Source organism: Medicago truncatula, chromosome 2 (genome assembly GCF_003473485.1).
Source record: "Medicago truncatula cultivar Jemalong A17 chromosome 2, MtrunA17r5.0-ANR, whole genome shotgun sequence".
Lineage (NCBI taxonomy): Eukaryota > Viridiplantae > Streptophyta > Magnoliopsida > Fabales > Fabaceae > Medicago > Medicago truncatula.
The window spans coordinates 24055956-24081245 of NC_053043.1; the positions used below are offsets into that span (position 1 = coordinate 24055956).

General features: G+C 37.6%; 1 non-coding gene and 1 pseudogene across 1 annotated transcript; one reads left to right on the plus strand and one right to left on the minus strand.

Annotated features, from left to right (window-relative positions):
- Positions 1–17236: 17236 nt before the first annotated feature.
- On the minus strand, positions 17237–22265 carry LOC120578331 (uncharacterized; annotated as a pseudogene).
- Positions 21793–21899, plus strand: LOC120578817 (small nucleolar RNA R71). Its single transcript, XR_005644626.1, has one exon. It is a non-coding gene; the product is annotated as a small nucleolar RNA R71 (small nucleolar RNA).
- Positions 22266–25290: the final 3025 nt, after the last annotated feature.

Consider the following 25290-nt stretch of genomic DNA (forward strand, 5'->3'; position numbering starts at 1 on the left):
GCTGTGAAGTGAGTCGATTCTCTCACGTGTGTCTTTAGGTGCTCTGATACGTAACGGGATGGGAACTTTGTTATTGCTTTTCTATTCCTTACGTATTGTTTTTTTGAATATTTATGACTATGTTTTACAGTGGATTTTTATGAGACATTTATGAAGAGGCCTTCGTGCCAAAGACTGTTTAGTTATTGAATAAATTCTGTTGCGAAGTATTAAAGATTTTGTTATTTAATTTTAAAGGATAAATAGTTATTTATTCAGTTTATGATTTTAAGAAAAGAATGTGACATTCCGTTAATGTGAATACTCTTATTAATTAAATGAAATTTTTACGTGGGAAAACGGGGTGTTACAATAGGCAGTATATAAAACAGCTCATGATATGACAATATCAAATGCAAATCAACAACATCTCAAACATCATATATAATTCATGTAATGCATATACATTTATATCACATTAATAACAACATCAAAACATATAATTCAGGCTTACTGAAACAACAACAGTGAGATAAGCAACTTAGTTTCTTACCCCCATGATCATCTCACATCAACTCGTGCGACAAAGGTCACATTTAACCTAACAAGGTATTCTGTCTCACTAGGGCTCGCGAGGCGAGAGCCTCCACTCGCTATGGCGAGTTCAGGAAAAAGGCATTCGCCTTGGCGAATAAGCTACTCGCCTTGGCGAACAAGAAACTGGGTCCTCTCGGGAATTTGACATTTTTCACCCAAAAATCCTTTTTTTAAACTTTCTCAGATTCAAACTCAATCTAAAAACTTGCCTAATCATTATTATACATATTCAGGCATTCAAAATCATCTAAAGCTCGACTTAATAAGTTAAATCACAAATCAGGTTCCTCACTAGTCATACTCGTTATGGCGAGTGATCTGCTCGCCATGGCGAACTGCAAAGTGTTGCTCACGAGGCGAATGAAAGTTGCTCGCAAGGCGAGCGATGAAGATCATCCCTCGCGAGGGCGAGGATCATCCCTCGGGAGGCGAGCGATGAATGTTGGCTCGGGCAGAATGCAGATTTTCACGAAAATCCTCCTAAAAGCATGGTTTTAAGCTTAAAATTGATTCCAGATATCATCCTATGGATTATCTAAGGTCTGTAAACACTTTCTACATCAATTCTACAATTCTGCATCAGTTAATCATCAATTTCTCACTTTAACCCTAGTTTCCAACTTCACTAAAACTAATCCTACACTTGTTAAATACAACCATCAGAATTACAGACTTAATAAGATTGAATGTTAGTCTCACCCTTACCTTAATAATTTGAAATCGCAGCCTCTACTTGGTCCTCTTCTCTTCTCTTGACTTTTCTCCATTTTTCTCCAAAATTGATCGTACGTTAAAACTTTTCTAAACCTAGGTCTCACCTATTTATATCTCCTCTATCTATTCTATCTTATTCCTTTTTTCCCCACAAAACTCTCTAAAATCTCAAAACAACCCCTCAACTCAATATTTATTTTTCAAATCTTATTTTATTAAACAATAAAATAATTCACAACACCTCTTTAAATCACTTAAATCACACAAATCATATAAATATATTCTAAACTCAACAAAATATTTAAATAATCAAAACGGGCGTTACAACTCTCCCCAACTTATAAGATTTTCGTCCTCGAAATTTACCTCAAGCAAACAACTCTGGATAAGACTCCAGCATCTTACTCTCCAACTCCCACGTTAAGCTTTCACTAGTCGCTCAGTCCCAAACGACTTTCACAAGAGGTATCTCTTTGCCTCTCAACGTCTTCACTTTACGATCCTCAATCCTTACTGGTAAAGTCTCAACCGTAAGGTTATCTCTAACTTGCACATCATCACTTTGGATCACATGAGATGGATCCGGAACATACTTCTGAAGTTTTAATACATGGAACATATCATGCAAATTCGAAAGATGCGGTGGTAAACCCACTCGATACGCCACCGTTCCAACTCTTTTCGATATCTGATACGGACCAGTAAACCTCTGAGTCAACTTCTTTGACTTCAATGTGCGTCCAACACCAGTCACAGGAGTGACTCTCAAAAATACGTGATCTCCCTCTTGAAACTCAAGGTCTTTCCTACGCTTATCATGGTAACTCTTTTGTCAACTCTGCGACGCTTTCATCTTTTATTGAATCATCTTAACCTTCTCAGTAGTTTGTTGAACAATTTTTGGTCCTAAAACCACACTCTCACCTGACTCAAACCAACACAACGGAGTTCTGCATCTCCGACCATACAAAGCCTCAAAAGGTGCTATTCCAATACTAGCATGATAACTGTTATTGTACGTGAATTCTATCAACGGGAGATCACTATCCCAAGTTCCTCCTTGCTCAAGCACACAAACTCTCAACAAGTCTTCCAACGACTGAATCGTTCTCTCCGACTGACCATCTGTCTGCGGATGATACGTCGAACTCAACCTCAACTTAGAACTTAAAGCCTCTTGCAAACTCTTCCAAAATCTAGAAGTAAATCTTGGATCTCTATCTAATACAATGCTCGAAGGAACACCATGCAACTTCACAATATCACGAATATAAATCTCTACCAACTGAGAAACAGGAAAACTGATATTAATCGGAATAAAATGAGCCGACTTCGTCAATCTATCAACAATCACCAAAATCGCGTCATTCCCTTTAGGAGTATTCGGCAAACTCGTCACAAAATCCATGGATATACTATCCCATTTCCACTCTGGTACATCTAAAGATACCATCATTCCCGCAGGTTTCTGATGCTCAACTTTCGACTTCTAACAAATCAAACATGAATACACGAACTGTGCCACATCACGTTTCAACCCAGACCACCAAAACAACTTTTTCAAATCATGATACATCTGCGTAGCTCCCGGATGGATACTTAAGCCACTTCTATGATTCTCTTCAAGAATCATCTTCTTCATCTCATCATCGTCACGAATACAAATTCTACCTCGGAATCTCAACACACCTTGATCATCGATTTTAAACTCACTGTCTTCAGTCTGATTACTAGCAACCAACAAGTATACAAACTTAACATCAACTTTCTGTGCTTCTTTAATACTTTTCAGAAATTCACTATCAATCTTCAGCATTTCTAGCTTCACACTCTGAGATGACAATTCACATACTAAACTCAAATCTCTAAACTGTTCAAACAACTCGAACTCTCTTACCATCATGGCCGACATATGCAATGTTTTCCTACTTAAGGCATCTGCAACAACATTAGCTTTACCTGGATGATAGCTCAACTCAAAATCATAGTCTTTCAGCAATTCAAGCCACCTTCGCTGCCTCATATTCAATTCCTTTTGATCAAACAAATATTTCAGACTCTTGTGATCATTAAACACCTCGAATCTAGAACCATACAAGTAATGTCTCCATATTTTCAACACAAAGACCACAGCAGCCAACTCTAAATCGTGCGTAGGGTAATTCCGCTCATGAATTCTCAACTGTCTCGATGCATAAGCTACCACCTTGCCATCTTGCATAAGTACACCACCTAAACCCAACTTGGACGCATCACAATACACCACAAAAGGTTCATCTGATTTCGGGAAAATCAAAACCGGAGCTGTCGTCATCCGCTTCTTCAATTCACTAAAACTGTTCTCACACTGAACATCCCACATAAAGGCTTTACCTTTACAAGTCAACTGTGTTAACGGAAGTGCCAACTTGGAAAATCCTTCTATAAATCTTCGGTAATAACCAGCCAATCCCAAAAAGCTTCTAATTTCTGTAACCGACTTAGGAGTCTCCCATTGCGATACCGCATCAACTTTAGAGGGATCTACTGCAATTCCACTACCAGAAATAACATGGCCAAGAAAACTCACCTCATTCAACCAGAATTCACACTTTGACAATTTAGCATAAAGTTTCTTCTCTTTCAACACTTGCAAAACAGTCTTCAAATGCTCAGCATGTTCTTCTTCAGTCTTGGAGTAAACCAAAATGTCATCGATGAATACAACCATGAAACGATCCAAAAATGCATGAAAGATTCGATTCATGTACTCCATAAACACACCAGGTGCATTTGTAACACCGAACGACATCACTTTATACTCATAATGTCCATAACGCGTTCTAAAAGTTGTCTTCTGCATATCTCCATCTTTCACTTTAATCTGGTGATAACCTGATCTCAAATCAATCTTGCTAAACACACGTGCACCCACTAACTGATCCATCAAATCGTCAATTCTTGGAAGTGGATACCTATTCTTTATCGTCACTTTGTTTAACTGTCGATAATCAATACACAATCTCATACTGCCATCTTTCTTCTTCACTAACAAAACGGGCGCTCCCCACGGTGAAACACTTGGTCTTACAAACTTCTTATCAAGAAAATCTTCTAATTGTTTCTTCAACTCAACCAACTCAGAAGCTGACATACAGTAAGGTGTCATAGACACAGGCTTCGTTCCCGGAACAAGGTCAATCGAGAACTCAACTTCTCTTTCTAGAGGCACATCAGGAATTTCATCAGGAAAAACTTCTGGAAAATCGCATACCACCTGTAACTTATCAATCACTGCTTGATTCTCAATAGACAAGGATGCCATTAAAGAAAACATCAAAATTCCATCACGTTCTAACTGCTTCAGCTGCTTAGTAGATAAGAACTCTACGCCACTTTCCTCTTCAGCAGAAGAGAAATACACCGACTTACTTAAACAATTAATATGAACATGGTTGTACTATAACCAGTTCATACCAAGGATTACATCCATACCACTCAAAGGTAAACAAACCAAGTTGTCGCGTCATTTTTCGGAGATCAAGGCTATTTGATTAGCTTTTGACTCACTAATTATTTCACGAGTGAAAATTTAATTTTTTAAGAAAAAGGGGAAAAAAGTTCAAACTACCCCAATGAAAAGATTTTGGGTACGGGGGTTAGTTACATAAAGGGAAGGTGTTAGCACCCTTTATGTCCGTAGTACTCTACGGGAACCTCTTGATTTTATTTAATTTAATGTGCTATAACTTGCTTGCTTATTTTGAAAAGAAGGAATTAAAGTGAAAAAATAAAGACCTAAATATCTACATTTTTTATTGTTTGGAAGGACATGGTCCTCTGCCTACGTACCCGTGAAGGATCAAAACCTCGTAGTTCGTGTAAAAATTGACGTTTGATTGGTTGTGTGTTTTTTATTAGTTTTGAAAAAGGTTTTAAAAGGAAAAGCCAAATGGCAAAATAAAAATTGATTTGTGTTTTTTATTAAAAAGAAAGATGACTCGAAGTATGATTAAATTGATTGATATTTGATTAAGAAAATAAAATGAAAAAAAGACGATCACTTGATTTAGAGGATCAAGGTTTATTATGAAAAATGTTTTTGTGATTTTTTTTTTATTTGCATGTTTTTGTGTTTTTTTGAATATTGGACCAAAATTAAACTGACGGAGCATAAAAATAAAACGTAGATACCTTATGGTGGCGTTGGACCACCACAAGGACCATTGACCTAAACTATGAAACATAAAAATAAAGCATACACCCACACACGCACACATGCATGATTTACATTAAAGCCTAGGATACATGCTATGGTCTGCGAAAAGTAAATGACGGAAAAATAAATAATTTACATTAAGCCTATATTTACATTCTAATATCTGTAAAATTAAATGACATAAAAAGAAAGAACAGAATAATGAATTTAATTCTAAAATGCATGCAGAACTTAAAATAAAATGGGTTCAATCACAAGGTGGGGTGCAGCAGTATTATGGGTTGTGCAGAATAGTAAGAAAAGGAAACTGGGCTCAAGGGTGCGCGTTGGGCCTCACGGATTGGGGGAATTGGGCTTAAACCGATTCGGTTCGAGCCTGGTTTGGTTCAGGAGAACCGAACCGGTTCAGGGTACTATATATATGTGGTAGCCGGTTTTTTCTTCATTTGTTCATTCCAATTCTCTCTCTTATCCCCCAAAATTCTCTCTTCTCTCTCATGTTTCTTCATCTTCTCCGATGAGAGAAAGAAGAACACCGGCGGCGGTTTCGGTTCCGGCACGGCGGTCAGGTGGCCCAAATGGGCGGCGCCACCGTGCCGGAACTTAAAAAAATTCCTTTTTTAAAATCACTTTTGAAAACCGGTTCTTCTTCCTTTTCTCGTCTTTACTCTCAGAAATCCCACAACAGTTGTATTTCAGCCTAGATCTAAGAAAAAGGAAAGATACTACCTCTTGTCAAACTCCGATCCGTGAGTCTGCTGCACTATATGTCCTGTCCTGATCTGGTCTGTTTTGGGTTGACGTTGTTTCTTTTTTGACTTTGACGAGTGAGGCTGGTACGGCCGACTGAGTTCTGCTTCCGGCTGCTTGCTGCTCCTTTTGCGTTTCTCTGGCTTTCTCTATGTTGTGCGATTCTGGCTTCTCTTCCCTTTTTCTGTGTTATGCGGTTCCTGTGTGTGTGACCCTTCGTGTTCTGCTGGGTTCTGCTGTGTGTTTCTGTTCTTGTGGGTGGCAGGTATTTATAGGGCAAGGCTGATGCTTGGGTTTGTTGGTGCTGAGCCGAAAATCAGTAACTTGGGGAGGAGAAAAAGGGAACGCGTGACAAAAATACTGGATTTGAATCGGATTTGGATGACGAAACGCGTTTAGGATTGGATCCGCCTCTGAGGCGTGTGACAGGCTGTGTGGATTGATACGCGTCAACTTGGACTATCTTATGGACAAAAGAAAAATAAATAAACAATAATAATAAAATAAAAGGATGAGGACTAAATGATTAGATAAAATAAAAAAAGATTTAAAACGAAATTAAAGTTAATTAATTAAAAAGAATTTAATAAAAGATGGAAACCTTAAAAATAAATAAAAAAATTGAGAGAAGAGGGCCCGACTCGGAATCAAAATGAGGTATTTCAAAATACCTCTCTGCCGAAATTTTCACTGAAAAGTTGGAGACCGAACAGGGTTAAATGACGTGTGTCGGTGTGACCTTAGGTCAAAAATTGGGGTATGACAGATGCCCCTATTTAAGTTTCTTCGTCCAGAGATTTGAAGATGAAATCTTTGATTCGATGGGTCGAAGAGACTTAAATATAAAAGTACACCAATTTTGACCTAAGATGTTATGAATGCTCATGATGTGATTATGAATGCAGGACAACAAAGATGACCTGACTGGAATAAGAAATGAAAGGATACCCAAATTCTTTGAGAAAGGGATCCGACTCCACTAGGGGGATGCTGTAGTTTTACTGGGGAAAAGAAAGTTGTCTACTATCTATATGATAGATGTATGAAGACAAGAGTTGTATTACCTTACCACCCGTATGATAGTTGTATGAAGGCAAGATGAAAGAAAACATTGTCCACTATCTGTAAGATAGCCGTATAAAGACAAATGAATGAGATTACCTACTACCCGTAAGGTAGTCGTATGAAGGTAAGACACAAAAGACATCGTCTACTATCCGTAAGATAGTCGTATGAAGACAAATGACATAGATTACCTACTACTCGTATGGTAGTCATATGAAGGCAAGACGAAAAAAGACATTGTCTACTATCCGTAAGATAATCGTAGGAAGACAAATGTCATAGATTACCTACTACCCGTATGGTAGTCGTAAGAAGGTAAGACGAAAAAAGACATTGTCTACTATCCGTAAGATAGTCGTAGGAAGACAAATGACATAGATTACCTACTACCCGTATGGTAGCCGTAAGAAGGTAAGACGAAAAAAGACATTGTCTACTATCCGTAAGATAGTCGTAGGAAGACAAATGACATAGATTACCTACTACCCATATGGTAGCCGTAAGAAGGTAAGACGAAAAAAGACATTGTCTACTATCCGTAAGATAGTCGTAGGAAGACAAATGACATAGATTACCTACTACCCGTATGGCAGCCGTAAGAAGGTAAGATGGGAAAAGACATTGTCTACTATCCGTAAGATAGTCGTAGGAAGACATATGACATAGATTAGACATCCTTTGACTTCATGTCAGGGATGACACTTTAGAAATTGAAAATTGAAATTGAAATTGATCAGTGACATGACTAGCACGGCTTCACGCCGGGGATGACACTTTTGATAAAGAAAGCGAAACAAGATGTTCATTTGTTAAAACTTGCCACTTGAAATAATGATGATACGATGGCTGAACTGGAAAGACACTGTCAAATAAAACTTTGAATTACTAATGTAATCACGTATGAATGATGCAATGTATATAATGTGTATGAATATGTGAAAGTATGAATGCATGTATGTATGAATGAATGTGACTTGTATGAATGCATGTATGTATGAATGAATGTGACTTGTATGATTGTACCCTTGTAGGTGATAGATGAACTCGATGAGACAAAGATAGGACTTGTAAGGTGGGATATGGACTGACATCGCAGTACAAACACTCGGCAAACTTCCTTGGTGATGATACTATTGTAAACAAATCAATCCGTTGACAGTGTAATATCCGGCACAGGGTAGCAACTGATGCCTCCTGGGGTAAGCCCATTGTTGATCAAAAGTTTGGAAGAAGTCGCCATTTGTAAACCGGCGCAGAGTGTTCTTCCATTGGTATGCTTCAGCAGTCATGCTTTTTGTTTTATTATTTTTTTGAAAATCCCTAACTTTTGCTTGGACGGCCCTTTCGGGTTTTCAGTCCACCGGGAATATATTCTTTTTTCTGCCCCTAATTTTTGCCTGGAACCGCCCTTTCGGGTTTTCAGTCCATCGGGACGCTCTCTATTGCCTAAGCCGCCTTTTCAGGTTTTCAACTTAGCGAGCTTTGATTTTTTTGTATTTTTTTCGACTGTGATAGCATCTTGCTCTTAACATAGGTCCTCTCTATACTGCTTAGTCGTGTTTCTCTTCCGAAGTGTAACCGTTCTCGAGGCGAATGTTGATGTACGCTTCACCTACTCACGAGTTCGTAGAGAGTGTGTTTGTTGTTCACACTTTTCAAAAGATGTAAAAAAAAAAGTTTTTGTATTTTTTTGAAAATTTTTGCTTTAAGTATTGCCATAAAAAAATAGAAGAAATTATGCAAATAGAATAAATGAGAGTTCCAAATAAATGGGCACAGGCTCAAATTTGATGAATTGAGTGGTGACCTGCCAAGGGCATGGCTCCACGGATTTTTGAAAATTTTGGAAAAATGGTAAATGTAATGGGAAGGGTACATTGAACACAATAACCGTTATTCTCCCTAACAACTTTGAATGCTCATGTTCTGAGTCTTTGATATGCAGATGCTTCGAATCGGAGGTCTTTTGATAGCTGGATGCCCCAAGTAGACTGTGCATGACCGAATGCAGTTACTTTGTCTTTTGATCCTTAACTTTTGCATAGATCGCCCTTTCGGGTTTTCAATCTATCAGGATAATCATTTTTGTTCATGTCTCTAATTTTTGCCTAGACCGCCCTTTCAGGTTTTCAGTCCACCGAGACGCTCATTTTTTGCCTAAGCCGCATTTTTAGGTTTGCGACTTATCGAGCTTTTATGTTTGACAGAGTATTTCTTGACTGCACCGGTATTCACAGGACGTGTGAGTTTGTCACCATCCAAAGTTGGAAAAGTCATTGCACACGAGCCTTCATAGTTAGGCGTCCACTTGCTTCTGGAGTCTGGTTGGAAAGGTAGTACCTTTTTGGGCACAAATTGTTGTTGCTGCATGCTTTATGTTCCTTTAGATGCCTAGTTGTATATTGAACCTGTAAACATCTGTTGGAAAACGTTTTGGGTGATCAGGGGATTAAAATTGGGTTTTGTAATGAGAAAGGGTTTGAAACCGTAAGTTTTTGCACTGCCTAGATGAATGGTCGCTTAAGCGAACGACCCGTCGCTTAAGCGAGCATTCAAGCAAGCAACCCAGAATTATGAATGTCAGTTCGCTTAAGCGAACCATGAGCGAACTCGTAAGTGAAAAATTAATTCCTCTCTGTCAGAAGTTCGCTTAAGCGAACCGTGATTGAGCCATTAGCGAGCGGAAACCCAACTCTCTGTGAGCCGGTCGCTTAAGCGAGCCAGCCGTCGCTTAAGCGAAGAGGGTCTTAGTCAGCCACTTTTTGAATTTTGCTTCGTGCACTAGGGGATCCTTTTGAGCATTTTAAAATGTTTCTTTCAACTTGTATAACCTTTGTATATGCATTGAATCCTACTGAAACTCTTTGGTAATCGAATTAGTTGAATCTTGTGAATTTTGGATATGATTGAAGAAGAAACTATGTGAATATTTATAATATGTTGATGAACCATGCTATTGAGAGTCTTTGTGTCATAGTTGACTAAGAGGTGAAGTATGTCATAATTACTTATGTACATTTGTTGTTGTCGTTGCTGTTGTTGAGTTGTATGCAGATATACACAAGTGGAGTCCATTACATAACATATTATTGATGATGTTGTTGATTATGAGGAATATATGTATGTTGGATATTCATTGATATTTTAGGGTGTTAGATTCAATTGATGATATTATATATTATTATTATTGTTTGTGAATCTCACCCCTTCTGCTTGGAAATGTTGCCCTTCATATGGGTAACTTGCAGGTGATCTTGAGTAGTAGGTGGTGGCTCAAGTGTCTAGGGCTCTCATACGTACGGAATGAGATTACTTCATTATTTTTCATTCCCTATGTATCACATTTTTGGATTATGCTGATGTAGCCTTTTATTGTTAATTGAACAATGTTGATGAATTTATGTTGAGGCCTTTGTGCCAGGATTTAATGTTGATGTTGAAGTTAAATGTTGAGAAATATTTTTGCTGCAAATTATTGTTCTTTATGAACGATGTTTATGAAATAGTTATATATTCTATTTAAGAAAATTTTTAAAAGTAGTGTGACATGCCCGTTTGGGATTTACTCTGATGATTATTTAATACTTAATTGCTTTGGGATTACGGGGTGTTACAATTGGTATCAGAGCAGGTTGGTCCGTCCGGCCAAGTAGTAGAGTCGTGTTGAGCCACGTAGGATAGAGTGTCAACTTTAAGTTGTCTTTTGTTGTCCTGATTGTTGTTTGTTGTGTCCTTGGTATGAACTGGATGGAGCATAACCGAGTTCATATCAATTGCTTTAACAAGACGGTGCATTTTTCTTCTGCTGAAGAAGAGAGTGGAGCTGAGTTCCTAACTACTAAACAGTTGAAGCAGTTGGAGCGTGATGGAATTCTGATGTTTTCTTTGATGGCATACTTGTCATTGGAGAATCAAGCTGTGATTGGCAGGTTGCCGGTTGTGTGTGAATTTCCAGAGGTTTTTCCTAATGAGATTCCAGATGAGCCACCAGAGAGGGAGGTTGAATTTTCAATTGACCTTGTTCTAGGAACGAAGCCGGTGTCGATGGCACCTTACCGTATGTCAACGTCCGAGTTAACTGAATTGAAGAAACAGTTAGAGGACTTGCTTGATAAGAAATTTGTAAGACCGAGTGTTTCACCGTGGGGAGCGCCAGTATTGTTGGTTAAGAAGAAGGATGGTAGCATGAGGTTATGCATTGATTATCATCAGTTGAATAAAGTTACGATCAAGAATAGGTATCCACTTCCGTGGATTGACTATTTAATGGATCAGTTAGTGGGTGCACGTGTGTTTAGTAAAATTGATTTGAGGTCAGGTTACCATCAGATTAAGGTGAAGGATGAGGATATGCAGAAGACGGCCTTTAGGACACGTTATGGTCACTATGAATATAAGGTGATGCCTTTCGGTGTTACTAATGCGCCTGGTGTGTTTATAGAGTATATGAACCGAATTTTCCATGCTTATCTGGATAAATTTGTGGTTGTGTTTATTGATGACATTTTGATTTATTCAAAGACTGAAGAACAACATGCAGAACATCTGAAGATTGTATTGCAAGTATTGAAAGAAAAGAAGTTGTATCCCAAGTTTTCAAAGTGTGAGTTCTGTTTAAGTGAAGTAAGTTTTCTTGGCCACATTATTTCTGGTAGTGGTATTGCAGTTGATCCATCAAAAGTTGATGCAGTATCACAATGGGAGACTCTTGATGAGATAAAACCGCAAGTGCACGGTCTTACCGAAGTAGTATGAAAAGAGTATCGTTCCGACAGGGAGTAGTTTAATTCAATTAACCTTTGATAATGATTAGAGGAGAAATGAGTTGTAAGTTGGGGTTTTCAAGCGATTGAAAGATAATAATAATAAAAGGAGCCTTGGGATCGTTGGTTCATCTAAATGAAAAGTCCTTCATAAACCAAACTATAAGCTTATAACTTTATGTTAGACCTAATTTCTCAAGACAGTTTCTCTTTTGTTCCTCTAGCAACCAAGCCTATTTCGCTGACTTGATTACTATTAGATTTTGGTTCCTCTAACAACCAAGCCTATTTCGCTGACTTGATCATTATTAGTTCCCTTGAAGATCGAAACTATATGTCTCAAAGATTGCAAAGACTATTTCGCTGCTTTTGCAATCCTTGTCTAAATTCACTTGTTCGAACATCAAAGCTCCACTTTCGTTTTATGAATTGATATTTGAGATAATGGATAAACAATTATCAAACCCTCCACTTTCGTTTCCACAGTTTGATAATGGTTGATCCATGTTAAAGCGGTGAATTTAGATAAGAAATAAGGGTTACATAAGATTAAGGCTTAGAGCTTGGTTTGATTAGGATTATGTCATTTAGACTTATCCAACAATCCCAAGACAAAGAGAAGTCTACTCACTCATGTTCACGGGCCGTGCCAAGCTTCTGACTTTGGGGGAGACATATTTTTGTCTCTGAATCTTCGTATTTTCGCACTGAATCAGCTCCAAGTCCCTTTCTTTTGCTCCAAGATTCAATCCATCAAATATTCGTTCCTGAAATATAATAAAATGCAATTTGTAGTAAACTATCTCAAAAAGGAAATAATACTAATATAAAATAAAATAAAATCTAATTAAAACTAAACTAAATATTATATAAAAACAGATAATAAATGACTCATCCAACTCCCCCACACTTGAATCTTTGCTTGTCCTCAAGCAAAAGGCATAAACATGGTAGCATAAAACAACATTATCATATGACAATTTTAATCAAAGCACGTGTCTCCTCAAAGGTTTTTATTTCAAGAGTACACTAATCACAAACTCAAGCATTTCTTGTAATCCTTTTTCAACCCAACAATCAAATCTCAAGTGAGTGTGTGTGTGTGCAGTCCAACCCTTTTCTTGCTCCTGTATAAGATAGATATAATGAGGAACATGTTCTAATCCTAGTACTAAACCAACCAAGAAAAATTCTTTCTTCATTTCATATAAGAGAGATGGGAGTCTTTGTGATCTTTTGATCTTTTGCCAATTACATATTTTGGGTACTTTATTTAAGGAACAACACCTTCACGTAGGAGGTTGGAGGGCCTACCTCCTTCCCCAATCTAGATTCAATGGTGCCCCTTAAAACATCATCTTCACGTAGGAAGTCGGAGGGCCTACCCCCTTCCCCAATCTAGATTCAATGATGCCTTTTAAAGTTTTTCAAGATAACATTACATTCACGTAGGAAGTCGGAGGGCCTACCTCCTTCCCCAATCTAGATTCAATCATGCAACCTTGAAATAAATTTTGGCTTTGGCTTTTTATAAACTCCTTTATACTAACTTATATTATTTTTACTTTGAGAATTTTTAAAGGTTAACGTACCACTAAAATTAGAACGTATTTCCTTAAAATACCTATTCATACATTTACTCAAGGGAAGCAACTTGTGCATTTCTCATTGGAGAATGTAACACCCTAATTCCCGACGGTAATTTTAGATAATAATAATAATCATAGTTTTAACGAAAAGGATGTCACACACAATCATTCATCTTTCACATAATAAAATAATAGAGAATCAGATGTAACAGCAGAAGATACTTCATAAAATTTCATGATTATAAATGTCTTGTCTTTAACATTATTTAATAAAAAAAACTTAAACCATCATAGTACTTAAATTAACTTTATAATTTAAGAACATTCAACGCTTAACCGAAGCCCCAGTGTTACAGATCAGAGCACATATCTATTCGACTACTTAATATCCGAAATAATAGCTACGGTGGTATGTCCCCCATCACCACCTTCTAAGCATCTCGCAAATCTAAAGCTCCTCGTCCTGAATATCTGTACCCCAAGGGTACAGACACCAAAATACACAAAACAACAACAAAGGGGTGAGAATTCACATCATAACATATATTGGGATACATGAATAATAAAGTATATAATCATATCTTCATCGGTTCTTCATCTCATCATCATCAATCATTCATCATACCATCCTCAATCATTCATCATAATATTCACACAATTCATTTCATAAACATCATTAACACATACATCTTATGCACTCCTTTAACACATATCATATTCACATTATTATCACATATCAAAGTTCACCTAACATGACCTATATGCAACATACTTCATCCCTAGACCTACATGCATGCCGGTACCGGATCCTATCGTCATAATAATGTAAGTCAGAGGTGTGTTACTGAACTTACATCCGTCATTCATTCGTCATTATGCAGTATGATATGATGCATGTGGACCCACCAAAACATCATTTAGAAGAAACATAAACAACACATCATCTTTACGTCATAGTTACTCGTCATATTGCTTGTTATTAGAAAACAAGTACGTAATTCGTCATACATCATTTTACATCATTCGTCTTTAAAAATCATAACATCATTTTACATCATCATCTTACATCATTAGAAACTCATCATTATTTTACACCATATATTCATCTACTTATGTCTAACTCATAAGTTTGTCATATTCACATCATATTTATATCTTACACCCACCATTAGTTTGATTTTCATTCTCTGCATCTTTTACTCCTAGTGACATACTTCATCCTTCATCTTATCCATGCATTAAACCTACCTATCCTTCTCCTCGTTGATATGCACATCATCAACTCTTTAACATTACCGCTTATATTAACTCTTATTCCCTACAACTTAACAACCTTCCTAAGCTCATTATTATTTAAAGATATTATGTTTAACCTCATCAATTACCCATAATCATCTACTCTATTATTCCCTCTTATCATCGTATTTTCATTTCTTTAACTCATTCATATCTTGAACCTTACTTCATACTTTGCCACGTCATTAACGTCATTTATTACCTTATTCATTTACCATCGTGTCTCTTTAATTTACCCTAGTTCTTGCTCTTCATGTAGTCTCATAGTTGCATCTATCATTTACTCTAATTTACTACTATTTTGATCCTAATTAGTTCTTGAATTACCCTCTCACAACTCTCTCTACTTCGCTTCTAAGTCCCTCATCGTTTCACTACCTAATCTCTTTTGATTTTTTGAGATAATCAAATCCTAATGACACTTAAGCATACTCTCTCAACCTCATTATAATCATTAACAACTTCCATTCCTACCCCAAGGACCAACTCATGAACTCATTAGACCCTTTATACAAGGTTATTTCCTTCCTAAAAACATCTCTAGATGGTTAGGATAAAGTCCCTACACTTAGGAAGAAGTTTGGAAGCATTTGGAGTGAAGAAAATTGCATTTTTAAGGTTTCTGGTATGACATCATTGTGGCACGTTGGTCTCCCATCGTGGCACGATTTTTCCAGACTTGACAGACGACTTCAGATTTTCAACCTTCACGTTTTCGCGCATAAAAACCAAACCGTTAACCCGTTTTCGATGCCGTTTTCGCCTACACGCTCCTGACACTTAGCTCTATCATAATCTACAGAAAAATTCAAGTTTCAATGAAACAAAAAAAAAATCGATTTCCCAAACCTCACATAATCTCTTATTTGCAAAACATTTGGACACCGACTTTTCAAACGAAAATCCCAATTTCCATCGGCTCAAACCCCAATATTGATTGGAAACTTAGTCTGTGATTATTCTACAATCTAAAAATCCTTTATCACCCTAATCCATTAGATCAGCTACTTCTTTCCACAATTCAATTCTACTTTCTAACCCTAACTTAATCTCATAAATCTCATTCGTTCAACAACATCATTGCCTTTATTCATCATCATAATTCCATCATAAATCATATCAAAAGAAACACATCATACTAAATAAAGTTACCCCATCATAGATTAAACACCCTAAAGTGGTAGGAATCTCCCCCTTACCTCGAATCCTTTGAAAAATCTGGTTTTGGCTTGACCTTGTTGCACTAGGGTTCTCTCTGCCTCCGCTCCGCTCTTCTCTTCTATTCTTTTTCACGTTCCGTAAAAAAAAACTGAGACTTTAGATTGTTAATTCTCTATTTATACTTGGGCTAGCCTCCACCTATTATTCTTTCTATTCTATTTCCTATTATTTTTACTCCTCCCTCCCCCACTTAGTTATTTTCTTCTATTCGACACCTCCCCCTTCTTCCTATCTTATTTTATTTATTTGTTTTCCTCTTCAATCTTGTCAATCTTCCTAGTACGTCATTATCCATCGTAATCTATTATCTCATAGTTAACATATATATTAAGCATCATAACATCAATTTAATATTAAACTCAAGAATTCTTCTAATTAACTTCATTAAATCATTACATGTAATTTTCGGGGTGTTACAGAGAATATTATTCATTTTGAAACAAGATGTGGGTATATCGAGAAAACTTAAAATAAAAGAGTTTACTTTCATGTACAAGAAACAACCAACTGAGAGGAGACAATAAATTTTTTATTCCATGCTTTATTTCATTAAAAACAAGCTACTTAACAATGCCTTTCACAAGAAAACAAAAAGAATAAAGTTCAAGGGAGTTTGAAAACACTACGACTAAAGACACTTTATTAGGCTCCCCCCACACTTAGGAGAAGCATTGTCCTCAATGATTTAAGAAGAAAAATGAAAGAAACAAGGAATTAGTGGGAAAGGATGCGAAAAGCTCACAATTTGCCAAAAAAATTGAACCCTGGAGGCCTGTCAGGTTGGCACGGCCGTGCCAACTTTAGCACGGGTCGTGCCGTCTTCCTACCAACTTTGGTGATTTTGTGTGTTGGATCCTGGCACGGGCGTGCCAGCTCAAGCACGGGCCGTGCCACCTTTGTCTTGTAACTTTATTTTTTCTTGAGTTTCCTAATCAATCTCGGACATTTACCTACAAAACAAAGAGAAATAGCAGAAAACAAAGAAAGCAATTAAATCAGTGGGTTGCCTCCCACGAAGCGATCTTTTATTGTCACTAGCTTGACAAAAATATGGATAAATATCCTTAAGGAGGGTCACTTAGAGTAAAATCAGCCACCACTTCATTTACTTCTCCGGTATTATAGATTTTTAGCCTTTGCCCATTAACCGTAAAGGATCCGGTTTCTTCAGAAAAGATTTCAATTGCCCCATAAGGGTAGACCGTGCGAACTTGAAATGGACAGGACCATCGCGACCTTAGTTTACCTGGAAAGAGCTTTAGCCTAGAATTAAAGAGCAGCACAAGGTCACCGCTTTTGAAGTGCTTTTTGACGATTTTCTTGTTATGCCAATTCTTAGTTCTTTCCTTGTAAATGCGGGCATTCTCATAGACATCTATCCTAAGTTCTTCTAGCTCGCTTAATTGAAGTTTTCTTTTTTCACCGGCTAAATTGGGGTCTAAGTTGAGGTTTCTAATTGCCCAAAAAGCCTTATGCTCGAGCTCAACCGGAAGGTGACAAGATTTCCCATAGATTAGTTTAAAAGGAGTCATTCCAATGGGAGTTTTATAAGCCGTCCGATAGGCCCAAAGGGCGTTGTCAAGCTTACTTGACCAATCTTTCCTAGAGGTTGAAACAGTTTTTTCAAGGATAGCTTTGATTTGTCTATTTGAGACCTCCATTTGTCCACTAGTTTGTGGGTGATAAGGTTTTGCAATTTTGTGCCTTACTCCAAGTTTTTGCAAATGTTTTTCAAAATGTTTTGAAATGAAGTGAGACCCTCCATCGCTTATCAAAACCCTTGGCACTCCAAACCTTGGAAAAATGATTTTTTTAAACAGTTTTATAACAACTTGTGCATCATTAGTGGAGGAGGCAATGGCCTCAACCCATTTGGACACATAGTCAACCGCTACCAATATGTATTGAATCCCAAAAGAGGAGGGGAAAGGTCCCATAAAGTCAATACCGCAAACATCAAAAATTTCTACTTCAAGGATGTTGTTTAAAGGCATTTCATTTCTTTTAGTAATACTACCAGTGCGTTGACATTTGTCACATTTAGAAATAAAGAGATGCACATCTTTGAAAAGTGATGGCCACCAGAAACCAGAATGAAATTTTTTGAAAGAAGTCTTTTGTGTACTGGCGTGGCCACCATAAGAAGAGGAGTGGCAATGGGTTAAAATATTACTTACCTCGTTTTCAGGAATGCATCTTCTGAAAATCCCATCTGAGCCTCTTTTGAAGAGGTAAGGCGCATCCCAATAATAGTGCTTGAGATCATTGAAGAACTTCTTCTTTTGTTGGTAGCTCAACTCAGGTGGTAGCACTCCTGCTGCAAGAAAATTAACAAAATCTGCATACCAAGGTGCGTTAGTTTGTGCCAATAAGAAGAGTTGGTCATCCGGGAAGGAATCATCCAAGGGTAGCTCATCCTCATTGGTCTCCCGAAGTTGGGACAAGTGGTCAGCGACAACATTTTCGACACCCTTTTTATCTTTTATTTCAAGGTCAAATTCTTGGAGGAGCAAAATCCATCGGATCAACCTCGGTTTGGCATCTTTTTTGTTTAGCAAATATTTTATGGCCGAGTGATCTGTGTAAACAATGATTTTTGATCCCACCAAGTATTGCCTGAATTTGTCAACGGCGTATACAACTGCTAACAATTCTTTTTCTGTTGTGGCATAATTTACCTGTGTCTCATCTAGGGTCTTACTGGCATAGTATATGGCATGCATTTTTTTTTCTTTCTTTGGCCTAACACCGCCCCAACCGCATAGTCGCTTGCGTCGCACATTATTTCAAAAGGCAAGCTCCAATCTGGTGGTTGTATGATTGGGGCAGTAATCAGTACTTCTTTCAACCTGCAAAATGCTTATAAACAAGTATCATCGAAGATAAAGTCTGCGTCCTTAAGAAGTAGACTTGTTAGTGGTTTAGTGATTGATGAAAAATCTTTAATGAAACGGCGGTAGAACCCTGCATGTCCTAGGAAACTTCTAATTTCTTTGACTGAGGTGGAAGGTAGCATTTTTTCAATAATTTCGATTTTTGCATTGTCTACCTCTATACCTCTTCGGAGACCAAGTGTCCTAGGACAATTCCTTCTCTTACCATGAAGTGAAATTTCTCCCAATTCAAGACTAGGTTCACCTGCTCACATCTTTCCAAAACTTTTTCAAGGTTAGTCAAACAATTATCAAAACTAGATCCATGCACAGAAAAATCATCCATAAAAACTTCCATTATCTTTTCAACAAAGTCAGAAAAAATAGACATCATGCATCTTTGAAAAGTAGCAGGGGCATTACAAAGACCAAAAGGCATCCTCCTATAGGCAAAGGTTCCAAAGGGGCATGTAAAAGTTGTCTTTTCTTGGTCATTAGGGTGAATGGGTATTTGGAAAAATCCGAAATAGCCATCTAAGTAACAAAAATGTGAATGCTTAGCTAACCTTTCTAACATTTGATCTATAAAAGGGAGAGGGAAGTGATCTTTACGGGTTGCTTTATTAAGCTTCCTATAATCAATACACATTCTCCAACCGGTGACGGTTCTAGTAGCAATGGATTCATTTTTATCATTTTTAATAACTGTGAGACCACCCTTCTTAGGTACAACTTGCACGGGGCTAACCCATTTGGAATCAGAAATTGGATAAATAACACCTGCATCTAGGAGTTTTAAAACTTCTTTTTTCACAACTTCTTTCATATTAGGATTTAGCCTTCTTTGATGTTCAATGGAGGGTTTATAGTCTTCTTCAAGAAGTATCCTATGCATGCATAATGAAGGATTTATTCCTTTAATGTCGTCAATGGTGTACCCTATAGCTTTAGGATATTTCTTGAGGACATACAGTAACTTTTCAGTTTCTACTTCATCGAGGCTTGCATTCACAATAACAGGGTAGGTGGAGTTAGGGCCCAAGAATTCATACCTTAGATTTGATGGAAGCGGTTTAAGCTCTACTTTCGGTGCCCCCTTGGGTAGAAGTGCTGGTTCTTCCTTTACTAATTCCTCCACACTTAAACCTTCCATTGGAGGGGTTCTATTCAACAACTCTTCATAAGCTTTTGCCTCCCCTTCCAGCTTTGTACCTGCATTGTTTACCAAGCATACTTCCAAACCATCATGTGTAGTTGATGTTAAAGAGCATTCTTTCACGCAATGGTCGACTATATCTATCATGCAACAAGAGTCCTTAATGGAAGGACTTTTCATTAGTTTAGCAAGTTCAAATTCAACAGTTTCTTTACCAACCTTAAAAGCTAACTTAGCATTTTTAACATCAATGATGGCTCCTGCAGTAGCAAGGAAAGGTCTTCCTAAAAGAATTGGTACTTGGTTGTCTTCCTCCATCTCCATTACAACAAAATCAGCGAGGATGTACACCTCTCCTACCTTAACGGGGACATCTTCTATGATTATAGTTGGGTACTTAACAGAACGGTCCGCTAGTTGTAGGGTCATCCTAGTCGACTTAAGTTCCCCTATTCCTAATCTCTCATAAAGGGATAAAGGCATTAGGCTGACACTGGCTCCTAGATCACACATAGCTTTCTTCACTACTTCTGACCCTATGACACAAGGTATGGAAAAACTACCTGGGTCTTTAAGCTTTGGTGGTAATTTATTTTGGATGATGGCACTACATTCTTCCGTAAGGTTAACCGTCTCACCTTCCTCAATTTTTCTCTTTTTAGAAAGGATTTCTTTTAAAAATTTTGCATAGGTAGGCATTTGGGTTAAGACTTCGGTGAAAGGCACATCAATGTATATTTTGTTCATCATTTCTATGAACTTTTTAAATTGCTCATCTAGCTTAGATTTGGCAAACCTTTGTGGGAAGCGAATTTTTGGCTTAAAGGGAGGTGGTGTGGTTTCCTCACCTCGTGGTTCTTCTCTTTCTACCCTGGTTTCCCTAACTGGTGGTTCGCATATCTCTTTCTCACTTTCATTGGATTTGGTTCTCCCTATGGGGTCTTCTTGTGGCTTACCACTCCTAAGTGTAACAACATTCATTTTGTTGGGTTGGCCGACCTTATGAACTACTTGGGAGAGCTGAGTTTCTGAAGTTTTGTTGTGAGAGGAGATGGAGTCTATCTTTGTTGTGAGAGTAGCTAGAGAGTCGCTCAAAAGTCTAGTTTGATCCTTAAGCTCTTGGAGCTGTTCGGATTGTTTAAGAAAATAGTTTTCCATTAAAAGTTCAATGTGAGACTTTTGAACGACTCTTTGGCTGTTCTGAACAAAGTTTAACTGCTCAATACTACCTAGTTTGCAATCGATGCTAGAATGACTAGATAGGCCACATGCTTCACATGGAGGTGAAAAAGTAGGTGTGACAACACAAGTATTCATGTGATCAAGTCTTTGAGATAGTGCATTCACCTTGGTAGATAGATAGTCAAAGGAAGAGATTTCGTTCATACCTGCCTCTTTTTCAGAGGGTGAAGAATTGATGATTGCTTTCTCTTCAGTCCATTGAAAAAGGTTTAGAGCCATGTCTTGAATCAAGGCATAAGCTGTTGTAAAATCCTTGTTCATTAGGGCACCACCTGCAGCTGCATCAACAGTTAACTTAGTGTTAGATGTTAAACCATTGTAAAAGGTGTGGATGATTAACCATTTCTCCAAACCATGATGGGGACAAAGTCTAAGTATTTCTTTAAAACGCTCCCACACATCGTAAAGAGATTCCCCGTTTTCTTAAGTAAATTGGTAAAGCCTTCCCCTAAGTTGGGCGGTTTTTTATGGGGGAAAGAAACGGCAAAGGAATTCTCGCCTCAGTTGATCCCATGAGGTGATGGAGCCGGGTTTTAAAGAATTGAACCAATTGTTGGCCCTATCTTTTAGAGAAAAAGGGAATAGATGTAGCCTAACGACCTCTTGGTCGTCTTTGTAAGTTACACTAAGTCTCCAAAAGGTTGAGATATGCAAATTTGGGTCTTCAGAGGGTGATCCAGAAAACTGGTTTTGTTGCACCAAACTTAGTAGTGCAGGTTTTATTTTGAAGCTACTACCTTCAACCGTTGGGTAAACTATAATAGTGCATGGCTCATCCGAAGAAGGGATCGAATACTCCTTAAGAGTGCGTTCTTCAGCCATGTTATCTATTATTTTATGCTACCCAAGAAGTCAAGTGTAAGGAAAGAAAGAGAGAAGAAGAGAAGAAAAGAGGAAGAAGAAAGAGTTCTAATCACAAAGAAAGAGTTAATTAAATTAGTTTACTCCCCCGCAGCGGCGCCAAAAACTTGATGAGATAAAACCGCAAGTGCACGGTCTTACCGAAGTAGTATGAAAAGAGTATCGTTCCGACAGGGAGTAGTTTAATTCAATTAACCTTTGATAATGATTAGAGGAGAAATGAGTTGTAAGTTGGTGTTTTCAAGCGATTGAAAGATAATAATAATAAAAGGAGCCTTGACTCTAGATGGTGGCACGGCCGTGCCAGTGCTAGCACGGGCCGTGCCAAGCTTCTGACTTTGGGGGAGACATATTTTTGTCTCTGAATATTCGTATTTTCGCACTGAATCAGCTCCAAGTCCCTTTCTTTTGCTCCAAGATTCAATCCATCAAATATTTGTTCCTGAAATATAATAAAATGCAATTTGTAGTAAACTATCTCAAAAAGGAAATAATACTAATATAAAATAAAATAAAATCTAATTAAAACTAAACTAAATATCATATAAAAACAGATAATAAATGACTCATCAACTCCGAAATCGGTTACAGAGCTTAGAAGTTTCTTGGGTTTGGCTGGTTATTACCGCAGGTTTATTGAAGGATTTTCGAAGTTAGCACTTATGTTGACTTAGTTGACCTGTAAAGGTAAGTCTTTTGTGTAGGATGCTCAGTGTGAGAGTAGTTTCAATGAATTGAAGCGAAGGTTGATGACTGCTCCTATTTTGATTTTACCGAAGCCGGAAGAACCTTTTGTTGTATATTGTGATGCGTCCAAGTTGGGCTTAGGTGGTGTTTTGATGCAAGATGGTAAAGTGGTAGCTTATGCTTCTAGGCAGTTGAGAGTTCATGGAAGGAATTATCCTACACATGATTTGGAGTTGGCTGCAGTGGTTTTTGTTTTGAAGATTTGGAGGCATTATTTATACGGTTCCAGATTTGAAGTATTTAGTGACCATAAAAGTTTAAAATATTTATTTGATCAGAAAGAATTGAACATGAGGCAGAGGAGATGGCTAGAGCTGTTGAAAGATTATGATTTTGGTTTGAATTACCATCGGGTAAAGCAAATGTGGTTGCAGATGCCATAAGTAGGAAGACGTTGCATATGTCTGCTATGATGGTAAAAGAATTTGATTTGCTAGAGCAGTTTAGAGACTTGAGTCTTGTCTGTGAGTTGACACCTCAGACTGTACAGTTGGGGATGCTGAAGATTAATGTGATTTCTTGAATAGTATCCGAGAAGCACAACAAGTGGATGTCAAGTTTGTTGATTTGATGGTTGCTAATAATGAAACGGAAGATATTGACTTCAAAGTTGATGATCAGGGTGTGTTGAGGTTCAGAGGAAGAATTTGCATTCCTGATAGTGATGAGTTGGAAAAGTTGATTCTAGAAGAAAGTCACAAGAGTAGCTAGAGTATTCACCCGGGAGCTACAAAAATGTATCATGACTTGAAGAAGTTGTTTTGGTGGTCTGGGTTGAAACGTGATGTTGCTCAGTTTGTGTATGCGTGTTTGACTTGTCAGAAGTCTAAGGTTGAGCATCAGAAGCTTGCAGGGTTGTTGACACCGTTAGATGTGCCGGATGTAACACCCCGTTTTCCCAATATAAAAATTCCTTAAACAATTATCAGAGTAAACAGCATAAACAAACGGGATATCACATTAACATAATCAAAACCAATTAAATAACAATTTAACCAAATATCTTAAACATTGCAGCGGAAATTATTTCATCATCCATAAAACGTTTTGGCACGCAGGCCTCATCAAAATATTTCAAATCATAATCCATAATATTATAAAAATAACATAATAGTCACGTAAGAGAATGAAGCATGCATAACATATAACCCCATCCCGTTACGTATCAGAGCGACCTAGACGACACAGTGAGGCAAGGCCACTCACAACAGCAAACTGCACACTTAAGCACGATCACCTGCAAGTTACTCATACGAAGAGCAACATTTTCAAGCAGAAGGGGTGATATTTCATAATACAATAACATCAATCATTATAATTCAAAAATCATAACTAACATCATAATCAGTCTTAAACAACATAACATAGTTGATAAACATTTATCACATAATCACAACTTCAATCTTCATCAATAACATAAACACCTTTAAACCTTGACAATGCGACAATGCAACTGAGACACTTATATGCATGTGGTACCAATCGTCATCATAAGTATTAATATACTTTAATCGTGCAGAGGACAAAGCTCCTAAAACGTGTGGAGGACAAAGCTTCTATCATGGTGAGGACAAAGCTCAATGAATGCTAATGCATGGACTCTAACAACAAAACACCTTAATCGACTTATCACTTATACTTCCAATAATTTGGAGTTCATCATCAACTTATTCATAATCATTGCAACTTAGTTAAATAACAATTGCAGCATAATCAAATCACATCAAGTTAAATAACAAATCATTCTCAATAGTTTCTTGATCATTCAACAACAATTCAAGTAAGTATAATTCAATCCATAATTCACTTCGTAATTATTTAACAATTCATAAGGCTTCACAGTTCATGATCATTATCTTTAATAGGTCACACTAAGTACCTAAAGCTCCTTTCTAACCAATCCAAACAACTCAGGTCTCACAATGCACTAAAATTCTCAATTCTGGAAGTGCTCGCGAGGCGAGAGCGTCTGCTCGCCATGGCGAGTACAAGCCAACTTTCCAACTAAGGTTGTTCCAGGTTCAATCTCATTCCCATTCGTTCCCTAATCATTAGTAGGTACCTAAAGGTACTCAAAGGCATCTAAGGTTCAACTCAAAAGTCAAAAACTCGAAAATCAACATGCTCTCTGGTCATACTCGCTATGGCGAGTAAGGTTGTTCGCCGTGGCGAGCTGTACCAAAAGACTCGCGAGGCAAAGGGGAAAGGCTCGCGTGGCGAGCGATGAAGCTCATCACTC